Raw genomic sequence first — 23,217 nt, forward strand, 5'->3', positions numbered from 1 at the left:
AGCTGTCCGGCCTCATCCTGTTTAGCCTCCGGGCTGTGTCTCAGTGCTGCAATACACACATTAAACATCCAGTGTTTTTTCCTTTAATATAATATTATACTGCATCGGCCATAATGGCTTCGAAATTTGAAATGGAGTCGGATTGGGGTAGTAGAACATGCCACAACAAGCATTATTACTGACCATTCTCGGCGAATGTTCTATTTATCATTTCACATTTCAGTTTGAAACTAATATGTATCTCTGTTCGTGTTGTCCATTAACATCTGAAAATTAACATAACAAAAACCACCATCTATAAGGAAGGGGGCGCAAAGGTTTGACTTTGTAAATTTGAATTAGGAATGACAGTAAAGAAGAATTATCCTTATTCAATTCATTTTTATAAATCCTTTCTAGAATGGATTTAATTTTAAACACCCAGGGAGGGACAAGACGAAGAAGATACAAAGTCAATCTCTCAAATTCAATGAGAACTCTTCTTGATACTCAAAATTGTTTATATTTACACCTTATACATATTCACGAGCAAATCATGCCACTTTATTGGTCAATTGCAAATGATACAACCTATTTCAATGTGCGATAGTTTTCCTTATCTACATGACAACCTCATCCCCATAGCCTAAGTTTGGTGTAATCCTATCAGATAGGCCCGTAGCCAGTACTTCAGGAAAAATAGTTTGCCCTATTTCCTCTCTAACTATGTAGTATTGATGATCTTCGCAAAAAAACATACCTAAATAAAATTCGCACTCCCAAGGTTTATCTGGTAAAGGTGGGGCAGATAAACCATGATAAAAGAAAAAGACCTTGTAACAGTCAGTTACGATCAGGGTAATAAGTCCCGATTGTTGGCTACACTTGCCTTGCCTGTCCTGTAAAATTGCCCTGACTAGCTATCTACAGCGACCCCTTTCACCAGGTCACTTGTGCCTGGCAAAAGTTTTGTTATCTCCTAGATTTCAGCTGTTAATGCCTAAATTATGCTTGACATAAAAATAAACAAAGATACACCTTTAATACAAAAAAATGTATAATCATGGTACACAGTCAGGGAAATTCAATCAGCGATAGCCTCAACAGGAGACAACTTATGACAAATGAGATGGCTTAAATATAAAATTCCATATCATAAATTACCATCAACATCATTATTTTCCATTGTATTATATATATATATAACCACTGCATGAGTCCAGTCTCTGCTGGTTCTTAGACTTTATATATAATCTGTCCATATTTCATCCAAGAGTTTGACAACTAATGCTGGCATTCAACAAACCTGTAGCGAGCAAGCCTGTAGTGTATAATTATATTCAGTTCAACATGGGTTGCTATCTTCAGTAGACAGCAAAAGTGATCCATAAAATTTGTCACATACCACATGCATACTTGCATCGTGCAAACATACACTGACAGTAATGTTGTATATAAGTGCAGTTAGTTAAGAATAATCCAGAGTATGCTTTTTGTCATGCATTATGCTTATGTATGGTACAGTCAGGGAAATTCAATCAGCGATAGCCTCAACAGGAGACAACTTATGACAAATGAGATGGCTTAAATATAAAATTCCATATCATAAATTACCATCAACATCATTATTTTCCATCATATTATATAACCACTGCATGGGTCCAGTCTCCGCTGGTTTCTAGACTACTTATATATAATCTGTCCATATTTCATTTAAGAGTTTGACAACTAATGCTGGCATTCAACAAACCTGCAACGAGCAAGCATGTAGTGTATAATTATATTTAGTTCAACATGGGTTGCTATCTTCAGTAGACAGCAAACGTGATCCATAAAATTTGCCACATACCACATGCATACTTGCATCATGCAAACATACATTGACTATAATGTTGTATTTAAGTGCAGTTAACTAGGAATAACCTATGCTTTTTGTCATGTATTATGCTTATAAGCATGCATTTTATGTAATTTCATAAAGCTTATAGTAACAGCTTGAAGCATTTGCCTGTATTTCTCTTAATATGTTGTCATTCTTTGCATAGTCTTCTTAGTACGTATCTTAGTTAAATGCACAAGTAGAAAATTAATTCTTTCCAAATATTGTCTAAACAAAAGAGATGGCGCCGCTTCAAAAATGTTCAGGATATAGAAATGACTCAAGGACTTGCTTGTATCACTTCAATATATTTGAAACTATCTAATTATGTTGTACTTGTTCTAAATAAGTACACTCAATTCCTTGTATTCCTGTATTCTGATTTCTGCAATATGGTTCTTCTGATGCATTGTATCAAATATGGTGATATTACAAAAGATATTCAAAATTTAGATATTTTTTGTGATGGTATTGCATTTGCAAAGAATATTTAGAAAACAATAAATGCAAAAAGCTTGAAGAAGCTAAATTTGTAAGTACTTGTTACCCATGTTTCTTGTTATTAACACTCTTATAATGCTGCTTTTAGAGTGCTGAAAAGGCACTTTAAACCACATTCATAGGGAGTGAACAATTTTAGAGAGCGAAATTGCCACCACAATGACATCAAGAAGGTTTCAAGTATTTCCTGGTGAACTGTCAAGATTCATCCATTATTTACAACAATAGCATTCCTACTGGACACCGTTGCACATTGAAATCTAAATTCCTTATGAAAATATCCTATGTATAATTTACACTGTATACATCTACATGTACTACTTCTACTACTACTACACATTAAAATGACACTCGCAATTGGCATTAGGATTGATCATGATAATGTTGTTGGAATTTTGAAGCCCAACATTAAGCTGCCCGGCCTCATCCTGTTGGCCTTAGGGTTGTGTGTGTCCGAGTGCTACAATATACGCATTTAACATCTAGTGTTTTTTCCTTCATTTATTATACTGTATTGGCCATAATGGCTTCTATTTGAAATGAGTACGATTGAGGCTAGTAGGACATGCCACAACAAGCACACTGACCATTCTCGGCATGTGTTCCACTTGTCATTTGCAGTTCAAATTTAATATGTAACTGTCGTTTTCACTACTCTCAACATTAAATGAGATGGATACACCATTCTATGGAAAGCAACATTAGATTTCTGTGCTACTCAAATTTGGTACATTCACTGGAATATACATCATTATATCACTATAACCACTCTATGGATTTTGTATGGATAGTAAATTATCTATAATTACAACAAAGGATAAACTTGGAAAAAAATATTGTAATGTATTCTAATATGATAAGATACAATTTGCTTTTGCCACATGGATCCTTGCAAACCATTGGACCCTTAAGATTGGCCTTTGGATCATGATTGGGTTCAGATGAAATTTCTGGACCAAACTGACCAGTGAACCTATGATATTGTAAAAGGGTGCAGGTTTGACAAGCTTCATAAACATCGCTAAATAAAAGTGATGAAATATGCTATAAAAACTACCATATATACAAAATTAATCTTGTTTTGCACAAATGCTTGACACTAAATTATGCTGTATCCTACACAGGCTGCATCATATATAGCAGTCAGGTTAGCTCAATCGATAAGGCATTCAACTATGGTGCGAGAGGTTGCGGGTTCTAACCCAAGTGGTGGTTTGTATGCTCTTGTGTAAAAAAATCAGTTAGCTTGAAATTCCCCTGGACAAGGAACTTGTTGTAACCCATACGAAATTCGGGGAGTTGATTCTGTCTGCGAAGGTCTATTGTGGAATGTCTAGGGTGCATGCATCTTAGCTGCAAGTCCCTGTATTGATATTTAATGGTTTATGGAATGATGTGGGGCCGTAGTGGTCAGCGACAACCTGTAAAGTGTGCTGAGGCTTGTGGATCAACGTCTAGGCGTTGTGCCTGTGCGTAGCGCACTAAAATCACCGCACTTTTTTTTATCAAACTGATCGTTCTTAAAATACTTGCATTTTCCAAACACAGCATTGGATCCACATGAAATTACTAGACTTTTAAATATAAAGTATAATATTTGGTCATTTCAAGTGTATCCAATGATGACAAACAATTATTTTGATTCTGCCTGTAATTATTAACCATTTCTCGCATGGATTTACCCCCCAAAAAAAAAAGAATAAGAAAAAAAAAGAATAAGCAAGTGCCTCATTGAGAACTCTTCTTGGGTCTCGAAGGTTTTGCACCTTTCGCATGAACTCTATAAATTAACGGTCAGTAAACAGTATATTCTTGTATTAATATTATCTTCTCTTATAAATCTTCATCAACTCAAACAAATTTTTAACTGAGGTCAAAATATTTCCACTGTTTATATAATACTACATTGGCCCTAACTACTTTCCACAAAATATCACCCTTCTACATTTTTACACCAACATGTGATAGTATACAAATATTACATGCCTATGAGTGTGATAGTACAAAATATATCATGAGGTCAAATTTTGACTTCAGTCAAAATTTGACCAAATGATATATTTTTACTATTACACGAATATTGGCATGTAATATTTGTTTTATATCATGATATCACATGGTTTCTTTTCATGCCATGTGATAGTAAAAACTATCACATGGCTAAAGTCACTGTAATCATGACATAATAAATCTAGGCATATAATGTTGAACAAAATGTAAATTGAATATATACTACATGTTTTCCTGGAAACAAGCTTGGTATTTTCTTTCCACATAAATCTACACCACAATTGACTAAGATGTGAATGAACTGAAGTGTTATATTATTTCTTCTTGGAGGTGTACATTCAATGTTTCCTCTTCTTAGAAGAATGTATGCAAGCATATATGTAAGCAAATTTAATTAAAGTTAGGCATTTTGCCTAACTCACCAATGCTCACTCTACTGCCAAGTGCCTACCTCACTGTAATCCTAACATTTCTTTCGGGCTTGGTGTCCTGTGACTGAACTCATATGTTTATTGCTCTTGCTGCTGTACATACTTGAATTATATATTCTCCTGAAACTTGGTCACAAGAACTATCCCCAAACATACACCACCCCTCTTGACAGAATGGAATAGAGAGGGTCACATGTCATTTGCTGCTCTTAGGCAAAAATAAAAGGTTTGTCTCAAAGCTTGCGTACGCATTTGTAAAATCGCAAGATTTGAAAAAAAAAAATATATATTTTTTTTAGTTTTCTCCAGAAAAGTTTGGCGAAAATCAGCTTTTTTTCTCAAAATACCATAAAAATACCAAGTCGGCAATAAAAAATATTAATAATAATTTAAAAAATCGCATTTCGCATTTGTTTTCAAACTCCAATGTAATATGGAATCAAATCTATTATAGTATCAGTTTGTGTCATGCCAATGCATTTTATTAACAGGGAGACAATGTCTTCTTCAATGGAATTGCTTATAATATGTGCTTCCAAGAAGAAGACATCATTTGAATATTTATATTCAAGAATGCTCATTGGATTTGGAAAACAGGTCATGGTAGCGCATACATGAATTATTCAGTAAGGTTGCAGGTGCATAAGTTAATTACAATACGGTTTGTAGGTCAAGTAGACAGTAAATGAAGAGATTGATTAAATTGCCAATACCCTAGTTTAACTCTGCCTAGATAACCTCCCATATTATTTGTCTTAGCAAGACAAACTGTAATATATAAGTCAAATTTATCACTCCACCATCTGAACCACAGATTTTCAATGCCCATGCAACGATGAGTATTGAGCAAACACGCTAACATGCACCCATTTATTGGGGATGGTGGGTGGGTAAAAAATCTTCTGACCGAACCCAATGAAGGCTGATAGTGAAGTGATTCCTCTTTTGCGACCTGAGCAACGAAACAAACAAAACGGCCCGCTCTGATTGGCCGAAAAAACGTGATCCAAACAAAGGTTGCTACATGCCAGCCATCAAAACAAATGTGAGGACCTCTACGAGCCACGACCTTTAACACGAGGTCAACATCGGACGCTAGCATTTCTCTGCAGGGATAAATCGGATTCTTCATGATGGGTACATTCAGAATCGTTATTATAGTATCAGGCCTGTCTTCATTTGCTTCATTGAATAATGGTTATTAAACAATTTGCTTTGTTGGATCATGGTTATAAAATAATTTCTGTTGAAGATACATTGCCACATCAACACAAGCATCTTGAAACTCTTATAAAACGAGAACAACTTATAATTCAAGTGTAAATTGCCGGAAGCATCATCACTTGAATCTTATGTACATTATAATATTCACTTTCATCATCACTTGCACACATCCACTCTACCGTAACATCATTGATTAGAGAGCGTAACACAATATTACACAAAAATGTTATTAAATTCAAATTAAGGAACATTCCTACACCTCCTGTGCATAATTTGATACGTTTCATGGAAATTGTCACATCTCGTATCACTCCGTTCCGTAACTTTAACTCAATGTACACTTACCTGAATATTTTTTGCAACAAATTTAATTGATGCCTGGGATTACGGTGACTGGTACACACAAGTTTTTCCAATTTTCTCACTGAATTTCTGTGTTTTTATCCATTTTCAAATTTCTATGTAAAAGGTTACGATATATTCAATTTCCGTTTCAATCTAAAATGCATTTAGCTTTTTAACCTCAAATGGATTATTTCAGGTAAAATAGATGCCACAAGCATTTGCTAAATACTTTTTCCAAGAAACGTTTTAATTTAATATATTGTCCTTCTCTTTAATATGTGTGCTTGTTTCATTGTCAGCTGCCTTTGAAAACAAGGACATCAGTAGCATGTTAAAATATAAACACATCAAAAGAAATAAGTCCCCCTCTGAAAATTTCTTCATAACATCGTAAAGTAAAACTTTGTACCAATAAAACTTACTTAGAAATAATTATATGATTGTTTACTAAGTGTTTTGTGAAAATGAAAGATGTCCATAACTTCATGGCTGAATGAACCCAAATTGAAGACAAAAACTGCCCTTTCCAAAAGTCACAAAGTAGGCCTATGCTTGTTAACTGCAAGGTGTATTGGGACAAGGAATGGAACTGGCCATCTTACAACTCACTGTGCTGATGAGCTCTGCACCAAGGGGATTTGCATGGCTGAATGATCAAGAATCGATACACATTACAGTAAATGTTCACTTGGTGAGGATTTTAAACTGCACTCAAACACATGGGGTTTTCCATTAGTAACAAGCCATGAATCAACTTTTGTGACAAGCATAGGCCTACTTTGTGACTTTTGAAAAGGGCAGTTTTTGTCTTCAATTTAGGCTCATTCAGCCCTGAAGTCATAGAAATCTCTCATTTTCACACAGCACTTAGTAAACAGTCATATAATTATTTCAAAGTTAGTTTTATTGGTACAAAACGAAACCTTACAATGTTATGACGACATGTTCAGAGGGGGACTTATTTCTTTTGAGGTGTTTATATAAAATTGACACCTAATGCTGTGTACAGTATAGGATTAAGTTAAATTTGGATTGAAATTATATTCAAACAGCACACCTCGCCAGTCGTTTAATAAAATGTTTCATAGATGATTATCTATTTCATCAATCAATCCTAAGAGGAACTGTAATTCATCTTGAAGTTGAATCTAAGGAAATTCTACTCGCCGATTCAATGAATGTTTTAAATCAAATGTTTAATTTAAGAGAGGGAAACCCCCTGGTCTAGATGTAGCCTATCTATGCAATCATGCATAAACAACCCATAGGGTGTTTGGCAGCCACTTTATAAAACCAGCATCCACTAATATCATATTGGCCTCCCATTTCCTATTTGCAGGAAAAAACACGCATAAAATATAATGAAGCTGGTATATCCGTTAATTGATGGCAATATACAACATCATTCATTTTCTTCTATATTCAACCAGCTACAGTTACCACACAAGAGATGAAATAATGATTTGATAATAAAGTGATCTTAGTAAACTTAGGGGCCTGGCAGTAAATGGCAACTCACAGAGTTGGGATTAAATAATCCTACAAAATACATACTGGTGCTTCAACACAATATTCGGTCATTTATTAAATATATTTCATAGATAATTACCTTTTCCTTCTATCTCAAGAGGAACCCCAACTCATCTTGAATCTAAGGTTAATATTCGTCTCGCCAATTCAATGAATATTTTCACCATTAATTGTGTTTTAAGGGAAAACCTCCTGGTCTAGATATATCTATAAATCCATATATCTAATTATATTCAAACAGCGCTCCTCACCAGTTATTTAATAAAATGTTTCATAGATGATTATCTATTTCATCAATCAATCCTAAGAGGAACTGTAATTCATCTTGAAGTTGAATCTAAGGAAATTCTACTCGCCGATTCAATGAATGTTTTAAATCAAATGTTTAATTTAAGAGAGGGAAAACCCCTGGTCTAGATGTAGCCTATCTATGCAATCATGCATAAACAACCCATAGGGTGTTTGGCAGCCACTTTATAAAACCAGCATCCACTAATATCATATTGGCCTCCCATTTCCTATTTGCAGGAAAAAACACGCATAAAATATAATGAAGCTGGTATATCCGCTAATTGATGGCAATATATAACATCATTCATTTTCTTCTATATTCAATCTGCTACAGTTACCACACAAGAGATATGAAATAATGATTTGATATTCAAGTGATCTTAGTAAACCTTGAATGAGATTTAGGGGACTGGCAGTATTCCAGTAAATGGCAACTCACAGAGTTGGGATTAAATAATCCTACAAAATATATTCTGGTGCTTCAACACAATATTCGGTCATTTATTAAATATATTTCATAGATAATTACTTTTTTCTTCAATCTCAAGAGGAACCCCAACTCATCTTGATTCTAAGGTTAATATTCGTCTTGCCAATTCAATGAATGTTTCACCATTATGTATTTTAAGAAAGGAAAACCTCCTGGTCTTCATTATAATTAACAAATCTACAGTATCCAATCATGCATACACAACCTACAGGTTGATTGGGAGTCACTAGAAACCACTAATATTATATTGGACTATTATTTCCTATTCCCCGGAAAGAGCTTGCACAAATATGATGTTGCCATACATGTATGTATATCTGATAATTGATAGCATTATCATTAATTTTCTTGATTAAATTCTATCCTATACAGTTACCACATACAAGATGAAAGTATGTATGAGATCTGAGGGGAAGAGAAAAGAAATGGTAACTCACAGAAGTATTTTAAGAAAGGGAAAACCTCCTGGTCTATATTATAATTAAATGTATCTACTATCCAATCATGCATACACATCCTATATTGCTTAGGAGCCACTACAAACCGGCATCTACTTATATTACATTGGTCTCCATTTCCTAATTGCAGGAAAAAGCTCGCACAAATAACCATAATGATGCTGTCATATCCGGTAATTGATGGCAATATCAATATTGTTTTCATAAATAAATTCAATCATATACTGTTACTACATTAAATATAAAAATAATGATCGGATAAGTGATCTTGATAAACTTGTACTGTATCAGATTGGGGGATGGGGAAAGACATGTTACCTCAAGTACAAGAGTTGGGTCCCGGAGTTGGGTTTAAAATAATCTTACAAAATGAATTCTCTGGTATTTTAACAATCCTAAGAAACAATTCCTTGTCATATCATATTCTTTTACAAATACTTCTATTATCAGTAAATTCTAAAAATTATTTACAAATCTGTTGATTAAATTAAATGCACTACATGGAATGGTTGGTAAAATACATACCATATGTGACACGATCTGCTCCATGGGGGCCAAAGGAGGCATTTTTGAAAATTGAGTTACTATAATTATTACCTTGTAGTAACATTGGGCTATCATATACTGAAAACACCAAAGGTCTAGCATACTTGGTTCAAAAGTTATGCGGTTTTGTGATGTGCATTTTCTTATGTATTTTATTGTTTTTTACTCAATATTTTTGCCTATATCTCAGTTTCAAATTCGCCGCCTTTGGCCCCCATGGACTAGATCATGTCACATATATGAAACGATACTATCTTGAAACCACAGAAGTGTATAAAATCTCTGATGGGGATATTAGATTAATCTTTAATTTGGTTTCACTATAAATCTTCACATGTATGCTACATTTAAAAATAGTAATCCACTATCAAGTCCTCAAATCAAATCAAACTCGCAGGAAATTAAGAACATTGGGCACATGAAGCAAATAGCAGTAATAAGGTTTGAAATATCACAGAGTTCATGTTTCATACATATGTGCATGGTACATTGCATAACATTTTATTGCTTGTGTACAAGCAAGCCAAAAAATCCTCAGTAATGGGTGGATATTACTACAAATGTACTCGCTCTCAATTTGACTGATAATTAAACTGTTGCCATACTGCAAATAGAACATACAAAAAATGTGAGAATTGCGTATTCCAATGTCCTTTTACCATATTTACAGCAATTCTTTTCTAAAACTTGCCAAAAAGGTGGGGTGGGGTCAAAAATTGGAGACAACTTTGAGGAAGGGGGAATTTCCACGTCAAACATCATGTGAAACTTCCTGGAAGGTGCAGATTTGCAAACTATCAGGGAGATTTTTAGATCACCCCCCGACCACTTTTCCCTTAATGTCCACTCTCACAAGAAAAGTCTGGTACTGTCATAAGAGCCTGAACTTCAGCCCCATCTTCTCTATCCATATTTCAGACACATAGTAATTCCCTGAAAGCTGGAATGTGAGAACTGAATTTCCCATCCTTTGGCAATATGGCCAAAAACAAAGTAGAATTCTGGACCTGTACTCTCTATTATAATAAGATGAGGTGCACCTCATACGGAATAACAATATAACCCAACATTGTTGTCATTGTAGAAGGCGGCTAGGGATTGCTCCACTTGGAGCACCTCAAGACAAGTTTGAGTCAATAATATTTGCGCTGCAATATTATGTAGCATTATATGTGGCTGCCAATTCAAATAGAGAAGGCTGGTTGAAAAGGAAATGCGGATTCCTTGTCCCCGGGCATGGTAGCATCAAATGCATTCATAACTAACGCTGAACTGATCATGCTACAGAACGGAGCCATTCCAATCCGATGAAATGTACCGTTGCAATTGGTTATTTTTAGCTGTTGTTTTTCGAAAATATCAATCTGTTTTGTAATATTACCCATGCTCAGTTCTAAATTATTTTCATCAATTATGTAAAATAAGATTTATTGATGGTTGCAAAGAAGAAAATATTATTCAGCATTCTTAGTCTTATACCAGGGTTCGCAGGTTTTTGCCGCAGGTGGAAAAAACCGCGGTTTTAACCACGGTTTTAACCGCTTGGCAAAAACAGTTTTTGCCGGCAAAAATGGCAAAAACTAAAAAAGTGATTTAAAGTTCAGATTTTTGATCTCAAAATGAATTATTAAATTAAAAAATTATTTTCGAGAGTGTAACAAGGCCAGATTTTGTAATTAAAAATAACATATTAAGAAATTAAAGGCATGCATTTTCATTGCTCACTTAGTGCATTTAACTGAAATCTGGCATATCAAATTCAAAACTTTTTCATTTTAAGGACTTGATGAGACAAAAAATATGTTGAATGATTCATTAAAACTTACACAACTGTGTATGTTTACTGTTTATGAGCTTTCTGTGTACTTGTTAACATTTGAGTGACTACTATACATAAGTTTTTGCCATTTTTGCCGGTTTAAACCAGGCAAAAACTGGCAAAAACAGGTTTTTGCCAGTTATTGCCACTTTGTCGGCAAAAACAGGTTTTTGCCGGCAAAAACCGAACCCTGTCTTATACCAGGGAAGAGAGCTTGCACCATTGAATATTATGTTTTGAATAATATTTGCTTAATTTCAAAACCAGGAAAATTGACATTAAAGCAGCAATGTTGGATTCAGGACTTACAAAATAATTTAAGCATTGTGCATACCATGATTCTAAACATACAGGTCTCAAAATAACAGAAAGGTTTTGAAGACCCTCCTTGTCTATTTTATGAAGTTGATAAAATATTATGAACAAAAGGTGTCAGGTACCCCCCCCCCACACACACACACCCCTACACAAAAGCCAGAGCCTAAGTATGTGTACAAAAAGTTTGCATCCTCCCAGAAATTTCAGGGGCCTTGCATAATTTTAAGGACATTGGTCCAAGGATCCAGCTTCATATATTTCAAGGCCTGATATTCTTTCTTCACTTAAAGCCATAATGTACGATCTTATAATATGAAATTGGTTAATTTTTTTCAAACCTGACTTTTTTGCATACCAGTATTTGTAATCTTTACACATGTCCCAACTTCCACCTAAATGGAATCGACCAAATTTGTTGTCTTTGTAGGTCAACTGAGCAAAGTTCGACATATTATCATAATTTAAAAAATTATGATAATATGTCCTCCCATAGAACTGCATGTTAAATGGCCAAAATAACCATTGGGGTTTCTTTCACTTTACCTTGTTATTTCAACTTAAAATGGACAGCAACCCTTCCCGGCAGTTATTACTAATATTATTTCAACATTTTGAATAAAAAATAACAAAATTAAAATTAGACGGAAATCGTACATTAAGGCTTTAAGGCTAAAATAAATCTTGCATCTAGATAAAATCTTGCACACATTTAGTGACAGCAAGTACACTAAGCATCTGGGAGTTAAGAAGATAATGAATTTCATCTAAATGTATAGTATCATTAGCTGGGAGGAAATACAGGTGAAGCATCATCAGGAAATGTGCATTAGTTATCTTATACCGTATCTACTGCATCTCATCTCTTCTAGTCCTAACCACACAACATCACATTTAAAAGCTCTTCTTGACCTTTACAACATGTATTGTAAAAGCGGACATTTTTAGCTCTTTACCAATTTTGACCTGTTCACTTTGTTCAACAAAAACAAATCACACAAATATTTCCACATTTACAGGATCATCATGAAATATGCACTACTGTCTGTTCAATTAGCTTAGATTCTTGAATTTTTAAGATATTTGAAAATATAGACAATTGTGGTCAAAGTCATCAAAGAAAAGTGTTAGCACAGCCTTAGACCTAACGTGATTTATACTTTTCAAATTCTTAAGTTCAATTTAGAACCCCATTTCTTTTCAATTTTGGTCTTTTCCCGCGATATTTTTATAAAAAGCCGTAGAACGTCGGGTACCATAAACTTTTTTTGAATCAATCCATTTAGAGCAATGGGGACGAATGTCATAATGCGCTGAGATAGTATTTATTCGACCATCCGCATCAGGAAGTATTGTCCAGCAAAATAGCTATATTTGCCAGTATGCCTAATTTGTGTTGAAACCCTACTGTTAAAACATTACGTTATTATTTATGAACTAAGCTGTTCTAAAATAGGCCCAGCTTATATAAATACATTCCTTGCATATTTATTTATTTATTTATTTATTTATTTATTTATTTATTTATTTATAAATTTATTTATTTATTTTACGATTGGGTCTGAAGAGGTGTAGGCCTATAGGCCTACTATAAAACTACACATTTATTTTCAATTTGTTATTTCGTTTTGTTTGTATGAGAAGGACATTTGAAAACAAAAGAACTTTTGTACAAGAAATTGTTATTTAAAACAATCAGGTTACAGAAAACAATTCTTGTAAAGTCACTGTATCTGAAAATGTCAAACGAAAGCTGATATTCTTGGGAAGGAATTACCTTGATGGTATTAAACAAAACTCAATTTACATTGTAAACCAGTTGAAATAAGAACGAAATCCATAATTTTATGTCATTGTTTAGGAAAAAAATAATGCTCAGAATAATGTAAGCATAAAACGTAATCGCGCCATATAATTTTGTGTAACAAAAACCGGTGGACGGCCCATCATCACCTATAGAACCTATCCAATAACCGGAACGGTATAACAATTGGAATGGCAGGACAGATTGGTGGACAGATTGTTTTGCTAAATTGGATAGGGTCTTTGCCCTATCCAATTTATGCCGTAAGTTGAGAATGGACCGTCCCACTCGATTTGTAAAAAGGTCGCGAACCCTTTTGGTGGACCCAAGTAAATGCCTAAAATGAGGCAAAATTGAAAAGAAATGGGGTTTTAAATTGAACTTTGGAATTTGAAAAGTATAAATCACGTTAGGTCCAAGGCTGTGCTAACACTTTTCTTTGATGACTTTGGCCACAATTGTTTATTTTTTCAAATATCTTAAAAAGTCAAGAATCTAAGCTAATTGAACAGACAGTAGTTCTCTTGTATACTTTCTGGAAGTCTTTAACCACCACATCGCATTGTAAAAGCTCATCTTGACCTTTACAATGCGCAATTGTGAAAGCGAACATTTTTAGCTGTTTGTCAATTTTGAACTGTTCACTTGTGTTTAATTTGCAGTAGCTGCTTCAACCGCAAAAATTAAATGTCACATGAAAATGTCCACTTTAAGGGGTACTACACCCTGGTCAATTTGTGCCTATTTTTGCATTTTTCTCAAAATTATAGCGCATTGGTGACAAGTAAGATATGTATATTATAGGGGCAAGGACTACAACTACTGCACTGGAAATTTTATTTCAGCACAGACAACAGTTGTGGAGTTACAGTCAAAAATGAGGAAAACCAATATTTGATCAATAAATCAATAACTACTTGCTTTGAGTTGCTGAATTTTCAGTACCGTAGTTGTAGTCCTTGCCCCTATAATATAAATATCTTACTTGTCACCAATGTGCTATAATTTTTGAGAAAATGCAAAAATAGGCACAAAATTGAGTAGGGGTGTAGTACCCCCTTAAGTATCATCAGCAAATGTGAATTAGTTATCTACTCTCTCTCATCATATTTATATAAAAGCTTCTCTTCACCTTTCATGCACATAAAAGTACAACACACACTGAAAATGTGAAACTTTTTGCACAATAAATTTCTTGCGCTTTGTAAATTTTGAACCGTTTCAGTTGTTTTCAAATTTTTGTTTCTAAGCTTTATACATTGATTGACCTATAAAGAACCTTATACATGTACTCTCACATTTTTATCTTGGTAAGCGGCTCGTAACGTGAAATGCACGAAAAAACAAATGTCGCACAAAAATTTCCACTTTCTAAGTATCATCAGGGAAATATGCATTAGTTATATGTATTTAACCACCACAACATCACATAATAAGCACTTCCTGACCTTTCATGTACATTGTACACACACATAATCATTAGGATTCTCTTTACCATCATTGTGTCTCCTCTTATCAAGTCAGTTAATGTTACTTGAATTCAAGTAGGAGTATGTGGAACATGGTACGTGATTGTCATGCTCAGACACAGATAACCCTGCAAAGCAAAAGTACACTGGCTAAAGTATCAATCCCCCCCGTAAGTTTCAGTTCTGAGCAGTTTTGCATTTTGTTAAATTTACAGTCTCAAAGACCAGTGTTTGTACTGAATCCACATGGATAAAAATTATTTTCAAGCTTTTAAATTTGCCGTTTTAGATAATAACTGTGAAAAACATGAAGATAATCGCACAAAAATGTCCTGTTATACATCGGATGTAAACAAACTATGTGTGTGAACTGATCAAGCAAAATAATGAGGCCATCAATGTTATGAATTACAAGCAGATGTACATTTTGTAAGTAAGTTGCACGTGCTTCTTGTCATACTTCACTTTTAACATGGAAAAATTTTTGTGCTATCGCTAATTTTCATGATATGAAAATATGCGTTACTAATTTATTTTTTGCATGTAAGTCATGAAATTAAGAAAATCATTTCCCTCAGCTATTGTCCTCTCGACCAGACTGTTTATGAACTAATGATGCACCTGAATGCGTGCAGGACATGTTGAACACTTTCTTATTCATTGCAGTGTATTCTTCATTGATATGCATCATTGAATATTCTTTGAGGTACCAAAGGTTACAGGCAAGAAATATCTATGTTTATATTCGCATAAAGGGGAGGCAAAGTCAAATTTATTCACGGCGTGTAAATTGCAAATGGGACAGCGGTATCAAAGATCTGAGTAAAAAGAACAGGTTTCAATGCCCAGTTTTAAACTACAGGCTGAGTCAAAAAGAAGTAAACTCATGTTTGAAGGGCTGTAACTCGAGATCTGCAAAGAATCTGCTAGAAATAAAAATACCACTGGAAAGAGCAAATTCTACACGTCTAAATTAAAAAAAAGAATTGTTGCAATTGCTTACAGCAATCTAAAGTTATAATCATTTGAATACAACCACCCATTTTGTAGCTGCACACGGCTGATTGATTTTCTTCCATTTCAATTTCGACGAATCAGCAAAGTGCTAACAGGATTTATTGTTGAAAAGACAACTTCTGCTTTTAATTAATATTCAACAAAGTCCATGACGGTACTATAGTTTGTAGGGATACCAATTCAAGTCTTTCTGAGCGATCTGGCAGAAGCTTGATTGGGGTATGTTGGGCACAGGATTGAGCTGATCTTTGGTCTTGCTGTAACGTATGTCTAACTCTAGCAATCTTCACTTGTGATCTAGCAGTTCGTGGTCTGACTGAAGCTTCCGGCTGCCTGTTCCTTAGTGTGTCATGCACATTGAGCTTGTTCACATTCTTATATACTGATCCCTTACATGAAACCCGGTTAGCTGTAGGAAATTGGAGACGAAAAAAAGCGCTTAACTTCAGTGGGACTCTTAGTTTCATGATACTTCGTCGACAGAAAGCGTGCGATCCCGATGCGGTAAATTGTGGCGCCATGTTGTTATTTGACCCGTTTTATTATAATGTAGTGCAATGAGGTAAAATTCATATTGAAAAGAGCCCTTTAACATGTAGGAATTATTGATCGAAACCACACCTGCCACAGAACTTTATTTGCATTTGAATATCGCGCCTTACCAATCAATATAATAGGTAGTATACTTGGGAAGTGAAACCGTGTGCAGCTACAAAAATGGGTGGTTGTATTCAAATGAGTATAACTTGAGTTTGCTGTGAGCAATTGCAACAATTCTTTTTTTATTTTTTACGTATAGAATTTGCTCTTTCCAGTGGTAATTTCATTTGTAGCAGATTCTTTACAGATCTCGAGTTACAGCCCCTCAAACATGAGTTTACTTCTTTTTGACTCAGCCTGTAGTACCAAGAGGGTGAAAGGGGAATGGGTGATCTGCTATGCCATTCGATCTGGTACTGGACTGTATAAGGAAGTACATGTATAAAACTACATATATGTGAAACCTCAAAATATCATGGAAATTGTGACGTTATTGGATCATTTTGGGTATGAGCAGATCCGGGGAGGCCCTTTTGGTCAATAACTCTACAGGACCCCGGGTGGAAGCAGTCCTGGATCTGCCGGTGATTTTGGGACACCCTATAATCTACAAGCAAGATACACACATTAGCCTAAGTATTCCATTACAGGTAATGGTAGGTCATTACATTAGCAATATTATATCCATTTCCAAAATGGTCAACCAGTACAACAATCATCAAATGTCTCCTCCCAATAAAAGGTTTAAAATCACTGGGTTGAAATGTACAGTGAATTATTTATAACATGTTAAATAGTCACTTTAAAAACTACTCAGAAGGTGGCATGTTAGGTACAAGGTGTGCCATGCTTGATTTGTATTTAAATTTGTAAATTGAGACATAAATTGCTCGAATAAGTTGAAATTGTATACTTTTTTCATCACATTGTAACCACAGATTGTGTTTTTTTGACGATCTATGTTGTAACATATTCAGACTTGCACTATGACTATCCGTTAAATGTACATCTATAAATGTACCGTACATCTATACATGTAGGAAAAATGATGTTGCCGAGTTCTACTAACCTACAAGCGAGGCTTTAATATGCTATTAAAATTGGTTTTTTAAAATAAAATATCTAATAATGAAAAAATACATCAATTTGCTTCCAGTGACCAGTGAAGAAAAAACAACTTAAATAGTTGTTCCTCATCTACATCAACTTCAGCATGAATCACAGAATGAGACTGATTTATCCTAAATTTCTCCTAAAATTGCCAGAATCTCAATTGATTCTTTTTTTTTTTAAATTGAAGTTATTTCGTTTTATACCGGAAGTGACCCCTTAATGACCTTTGACCCCAAATCTGTGTACACCCCATAGACACTGGGTAAAAAAAAATTGCCAGAATCACAATTGATTCTCCACAAATCATGTAGCATTCTGCACATAGGAAGATAACACAATACATGTATCAGCTAATTTCCTTTGCAAGAATCTATTTAAATTCTAGCAAGGTGGGATAAATTTAGCCTCTGCCAATCTACTTCATCTATTTACTATTTACCATGTTTACTAATTCCTGGTTTCCAAATCGCTGATGTCCATCAACTGACACGACAGCAAAGTGATAAATCTGCACTTAACAGTACTATATGAACTGAGCTCAATGACAGTATTTGCAGGTGTTTTTCGATGCATTTTGCTCAAGTTGCTCATTCATTTACAAAAAAATAATGGCCAGAAAGTTAATAAGGGTTTAGAACCATTAATTATTTGATTTGATCTAAATACAAATTAGCGGTACATCAAGCAAAACCCTGCATGGATACCTCTTGAATCAAGATTTGTTTTTTTACTGTGTTTGAGTTTATTTTATCCAATCATCATACAATTATTTTAAAATGGGATGAAAACTGGCTGTGAAAAGTGAAAACTGGAATATGAAAGGTGTGATGCTCTTTCCAGATTTCAAAGTTAACTACATTTTGGTACTGCAATGAATATATCTAATTATGTGCATTCTAAATGGAATACCTGACCTGCATGCTCAAAAAAATCAAGTTTCTCTTAATTCTTATGCTTTTTGTGCCATTGAATATTCCAAATGTAAGCATATATTCCCACAGATGAATAAAACATTTCTTGTTGATGTAAAAGCAACTCTTAACCACCCTATACACAAAAGCAATTTCCTGATCATTGAACGCACTAGCTAAACGCTAATACTTTCGTCTAAATCACAGAACAAATTATTCTTAAGGGCTCTATCATTTCTATTATCATCATCGTCATGCTACTTTCAATATTTCTGCAACATGTTTTCATTTGAGACTGATTCTACAACTCAACTTCCGAGCTTTAAAGAACAAATCCCTTCATTTTAAGTTGTTTTGCAAGTGCAGCACTGATCAATAATACCCCATTTATTCTTTATCCCCAGTAGATTTTAGGATATGTCAAATGTCTCATGTATTATACGTACAGGCAGGGTTGCCACATCCCTCATTTAATACCCCAATCAGGCCATTTTCCACCATCGTCGAGTAAGGACCGTCGATGTCAGGATTTAAAAAAAAATATCGATATATATCAGCCACTCAATATCGATCAAAATTTATATCAATTTTCCTCCCAATTTTTTGATCTGAAAAGTGAAGTCACTAAAAGCTTCAAAAAGCAACAGATATTGATTCCAGAGGTTTTGACATTTCAAAATGTGTCTCTTCTGGTGTACATACGCCCAATTTTTTGACATTTTTTTTTCATTATCGGCAACTTGTATCAATTTTATTCAAAAGTGATATCGGCGATATCGATATTATTGGATAGTAGATTTATTGATTATTATCAATAAATCAATGGTCCTTATCATTAAGTGACTTGAAAATGGCCACCGGTCTCGCTGCGATTTTACAACTTTTGAGCTTGAGAGAAAAAAAAAAACAATAGTTTTTTCCACTTTTCATCATTACGTTTTTAAGACTAATTTTGAGTAAAATTCATAGAAAATTGTGATAATTGGGGTGGATTTTTGTCCATTTGTGCCAAGTTTCATGTGTCCTGCCCACAAAATGGATTGAAAAATATTGGCAACACTGTACAAGCCTATTAGAGCAAAACTGAACCTTACTTTGATGACATGTGTTTCCATGGGCAAATCACTTTTCTTTATCCAAAAATACGCGGGCGAAAGACCTTTCGTAGAAATGCTATTACAGCGAAGCATAGATACTTTAAAGCTACATACTTTCCATTTAAAGCCTTAATGTACGATTTCCGTTAAATTTTAATTTTGTTATTCTTTATTCCAAATGTTGGAATAATATTAGTAATAACTGATGAGAAGGGTTGATGTCCATTTTAAGTTGAAATAAAAAGGTAAAGTGAAAGAAATCCCAATGGTTATTTTGGCCATTTAACATGCAGTTCTATGGGAGGACATATTATAATCCTAATTTTTAAATTACGATAATATGTCGAACTTTGCTCTGTTGACCTACAAAGACAACAAATTTGGCCAATTCCATTTAGGTGCAAGTTGGGACATGTGTAAACATTAAAAATATGCAAAAAAATCAGGTTTGAAAAAAATTAACCAATTTCATATTATAAGATCGTACATTATGGCTTTAATACAAATTTTATCATATTCTATATTATATTTTAAACACAACTTTTGCGATTTGAAAAGAACCACCATTTTGGGGGCATTTAATTTTCATGAAATTGATACATTTTCTCAAAGGCCTATAATGAACAATTCGCAAATCCATATTAAGTGCAATTTGCACCATTTTCATGCACACAAACATGTCATTCATTTATTATAATTCTCAGCTTTTTAGATGAAAGCATAGCTGTTCTGCTATATTACAGATCAATCATGCTTATTTTACGTAATTATAGTTAGACTTTGATGGTCCGGTACATTTCATTTTCTGTTGGAAAAGCTAAAGATAAAGCATTAATTTTATTAATATTCTAATACATTTTAAGATCAAAAAGGAATCTCCAAAATCTTGTCGTAAATCGTTATTTTGGAATATGCATAACAAAACAACAACAAGATACAACAAACACAAAAATGCCTTTATGGGGTAATTCAAACGTCCTTTCTTTTAGACCTCTCAGGAGTCCATTTGAAAGGAAAGGGCACTATGATCTTTTCTTTTGTTGCATAAAGCCACTTGATTTTTGTACTTTGGGTGTGGCTGAAACTACCAAAAATAAATTCAAATATAATGGACAATTCTGACATAAGAACTTAAATATAACTTTATAAAAGTAATTATCCATTACAAAGCAGAAAATGGTGAGTGAAAAAAATTTTATGTAAGAAATTACTACACCATGACACAGCTTACTATTTACTCACTTACATGCATAATGTTTTGATCTTTTTATTTCAACTTCTCCTGCTCCTATGGTTTGTCTCAGAAAATTTTGATTTTATATCCCCAAGATCTTGTTTTTTATTCTGATCATGATCATCATGTAGCACAATTTAAAAAAAAAACCATTTTCACAAATTAAGCTACATTGCGGCAATCAAGATTAGCCTTTGAACAAAGCTTTGCGTGCGAGCCCTGGGTAAGAGCGCCGGGTTGTTGGGCTCATTTTTCATGTCTTTGCCGCTAAGGGGTTGGCCGCTTCAATATCTGGGTTGAAATTCAAAATGGCCATGAACAAGTCACCATGTGTTGCCATGATTTATCAGTAATTTATATGGGATGAAATTACATCTGTAGGTACATTTTGAGGCAAAAATATGATTCACCCAAAAGTAAGATCTGTATTTCACATGATTCTCAACCGATTTGAAGCTTACCTCAGATTGTTTTGAAAAGTGCAATGAAAACCATAATAGACATACAAAATTGCAATTTGGGGCGCAAATAACGCTATCATGCACAAGTCTGATCCTTATTCTAACCATAATGTTTGTGGTTATACAATGTATGGTCTACTGACTGCTTTCATATCTCAAAATTAAATTCACACAAAACACAATGATTCACCATTTTGCATTCAATATGTATAAAGTAACCAGATAAATGGAAGGGTCAATTTTTACACCATCTAACCAAATACTATAACTCTCAGCATAGATCCTGTTCTCAGGTTGCAGTAGCATGTAAACATAACTTGAAAATATATAACACTTCAGTACAAAATGTTTGTGGTTTTTACAATGACTAGTAATAATAACAACATAATAATACTAACAATAATATTAATAAAATTAAATAATAATATTAAAATTCGTAAACACTTGAAAATGTTCTTGCAATCTTATTGGTTCTTTACCCATGTGATATAACATGATATGACACACTTTAAGCGTATCGCGTCGATCACGATACTAAATGCGCGCCATTTGAACCAATCGGAGGTGCATAGCAACAACGGGACTGATCGATTGTAAGCCATACTAATTCCTTGTAAAATGTAGGATTTAATTTGATTAAAATTTGGTATACTTATGAAAATTATATTTATTTGAAGTGTTTAAGAATGAGAATAAAGGTATTGTTTTTAGCCACTGTTATGCATCTATTGTCTCATGTAACATGCAACATTATTTTTGGCATAAAACAACTCGGCTTTGCCTCATTGTTTTACTTAAAATAGTAATATTTGTTATATGAGACGATATGCACTCCAGCCGCTAGAAACAATACCTTTATTCTCTAAATAATAACAATAGTAATACATCTTACAATAACACCTGAGCAACAACCCATATAAATACCAAATTTCCGCATGATGACTGTTTTGGTCCACTGTAGTTTTGGTCAGTCCTAAATTATTGAAGGTTTAGCCCCAAAATCACAGAAATTAGCGCAGTAACTACAAACGACATTTAGTGTCTTTTCACTGCCCAGTTTAATTTGACCTTGAAATGTTTGCTTATTGCACAAATGCACTCAACCGGTACAGATCCACATTGAATATATTTGTCAATAGATACAAAACTGACCCATATCATATCAACTTGTTGCTACAAATGATTACAAATATATGGAGTCATAAAGCTTACCAAACCGAAGGAAAAAGTACCAAGTCAATATCATGTCATTCCTAGCACAGAAGAGAGTACCGTGCATCGTTCAGTCAAACAACTTCCAACCTGCTTCACGAATTCACATAGCCACAAAATTATTTTGAAGGCATAATGGTGCCAACATTCTAAACAAAAGCAGTTGCCACCAATTTATATACAATACAAAATGTAATACTTCAGTTATGTATCACCAAAGGCAAATTCATTTTTAAAAACAAAAACATTTTCCTAATTTATAAGCCCTAGTACCCCTAAATCAAGCTCTATCACCCACCTGTAGCTGGTATAATAGTGAGGGGGCAGAGAAGATCTATACTTTACAGTTCCCATAATGCATTTCTTCCATTTCAATTTTCTGTATTAATTTGCCATCTATAGCACCTTAATTCAATGAACAGAGCACATGTAGATCTTGCAAAATATGTTTATTTCTTGACAATCAACTCAAGATTTATAGCAGTGGCGTAGCGTCCAGACTTGTAGTACCCGTACCTGTACTCATACCCGTACCCATACT

At 34.1% G+C, this 23,217-nt stretch overlaps 1 protein-coding gene across 1 annotated transcript in view; it reads right to left on the reverse strand.

The window, feature by feature from the left end:
• The window catches only part of LOC140165810 (uncharacterized), a 108,318-nt gene that overhangs the window by 62,637 nt on the left and 22,464 nt on the right, over positions 1-23,217 (reverse strand).

The sequence above is a fragment of the Amphiura filiformis genome, chromosome 12 (genome assembly GCF_039555335.1).
Source record: "Amphiura filiformis chromosome 12, Afil_fr2py, whole genome shotgun sequence".
Taxonomy (NCBI): Eukaryota; Metazoa; Echinodermata; class Ophiuroidea; order Amphilepidida; family Amphiuridae; genus Amphiura; species Amphiura filiformis.